The following is a 2156-nucleotide window of genomic DNA, read 5'->3' on the forward strand; positions in this document are numbered from 1 at the left end:
TGGACTTCTTATAAACTAATACTTCTTAGAAATTTGCTTGATTTCCAGGATCTGCTGGTGAGGCAAAGGGTGTATCGGTGGAAAGCAGGGTTATGGCAGATAGTGGGGTGGGGGAGACTCTTACCTCAGAAAGTAGATGAAAAGTGGGACTAAATAAAGAGACATTTTGGTAACATCTGGATCACTCTTGCCAGCTCCAAAGTCTTGGTGACATTTCCTGCTGCCTTGTATAAGTTTCATTTATTATCCCTAGGTTTTGGTCATTTATTGGAAATTGATGCAAGGAACTTTTGATAATCAAAAAAAAAAAAAAAAAAAAACCCTCTGGGTAGTCCCAGTTGGTTTTACTGAATACTAATAGGCATGGAATAGACTTGTCTAGTAGTTTCCTCCGTTCTTACAGTAAACACCTCGCCATTAGTTATTTTTAAGGACAAAGCATGAGAATGTTCTAGATGAAACATACATTCCTGGATGTTCTCATACATTGCTGGCTACTCAAGCTTATTTATAAATACATTTATCATCATCAACTTCAAATCACAAATCAAGAACTTTAAATAAATGACATCCTTAAATACTTGATGTTAAATACAAATCACTCCTTCTTAAGCAACTCCATCAAAATGCATGTCTTGAAATGGCCGGCACTGTGCGTGCTCCTTAGTGATTAACTCCTTAGCTCCCACTGTTGCTTTTCAAAATGGACACACATGAGCAATAAGTTACATTCATTTCCTTGTTTAAACAAAGCATTCAAAAAAGCACAAAAAACATCCTTCAGTCCTTAACCACAAATCTAATAATGAAAACAATAAAACTCTTGTGCCTTTGAAGGTAAAAATACATTCTGTGTACATAAACAGAAATTTAAGGTTGCCAAATTTCCTGTATATTCATTTAAAAGTATGTCAGTTTTTTGAAACTAGTACAATGAATGCTGGGCCCTATTAATTAATTAATAAAACATACAGAGTGTGTAATTAAACTAAGTACAAAATTCCTAACATAACAGATTATGATCCAGTGCTAACAAATGCATTGCTTGGGTCATGATAATTAAAGCCATTAATAATAACAGCCCCACTCCTTAATTGGAACGAAAATTCTGTCTTTTCTTGGCTATATTATTACAAGTCATTTTTACATGGACACGGAACTGTGGAGAAAAAAACCATCCATGGTCACCTTTAAAAAGGAGAGAGAACAAAAACATGTTTAGTAAAGGTACAATTTTTAAAGATACGTAACTTTCGCCCAATTTTATGTTCCACACAAATATGTGGAACAAATATGTCTAATCAGAGACTGAAGTCCCTCTTAATTTAATATCTCCTTAGTTGATTACTTATAAAAACAAAAGTTCAATCGAAGTAACATCATCGCCAAAGACGAAGGTCCTTCTAGTTCATTTTGTTAACGAATACCCTGGAACCAAATTCATCTCTAGATTTTACTTCATCCATTTCTTTTCTTCCAGTCACTCTACAACGATTTATATCCCTAAAAAGCTATCTCACTCCCCGGGTTTATGTATTTCCCCTTGGGCTTAACTTTACTTACGAAAAGAGAGCACAAAGAGACGCCTGGTCACTTCTGGAGAGGGTCATTCGCTGATACAATAGACAAAGAATCAATACTTTAGGGTTGCCACGGCCCCACCCACTTCAGAACTGCGACGTGTTTGGCCAAATGATTTAAGAGCCAAAGAATACGCCTCTTCCTCTCTTTCCAGTTGAGAACCTTTTTGTCTTTTAATGTTGAAGATGCCTGCGCCCCCACACCCAAAACACGACGCACACGTCCTCCGCACCTTCGAGCCAAACTTTTCCAAGGTCCTGTTTCATACTGGAAAAAACCTAAACAACCTTGAAAAGTTTTAATTAACAAGAGACAATATAAAACGAATTTTACGTTTCTTTCCAGGACATTCTTTACTGCTTACAAACTAGTAGCCCAAAGTCCCATTACAGTCTGTCAAAACTAGTCGCTCCCCACCCTGGCAAGACTGACAGCCTGCTGTTGCCCCTCACTCATTTTTCTCTCCCCACCCCTCCCCGTTTACTCTTCTCAGTCCGTTTTCTGAGAGGTTTCCTGGCCACACCCACTTGCTAGACATTTTAAAGATTTGTTCTCCCCCCCGCGACCCCCCCAAC

At 37.9% G+C, this 2156-nt stretch overlaps 1 long non-coding RNA gene across 1 annotated transcript; it reads right to left on the reverse strand.

The window, feature by feature from the left end:
• Positions 1–287: 287 nt before the first annotated feature.
• LOC116083111 lies at positions 288–2144 on the reverse strand. Its single transcript, XR_004115598.1, has 2 exons — positions 1564–2144; positions 288–1188 (listed from the first exon to the last, which is right to left on the reverse strand). It is a non-coding gene; the product is annotated as an uncharacterized LOC116083111 (long non-coding RNA).
• Positions 2145–2156: the final 12 nt, after the last annotated feature.

This window comes from Mastomys coucha, chromosome X (assembly GCF_008632895.1).
Source record: "Mastomys coucha isolate ucsf_1 chromosome X, UCSF_Mcou_1, whole genome shotgun sequence".
In the NCBI taxonomy this organism is placed as follows: domain Eukaryota; kingdom Metazoa; phylum Chordata; class Mammalia; order Rodentia; family Muridae; genus Mastomys; species Mastomys coucha.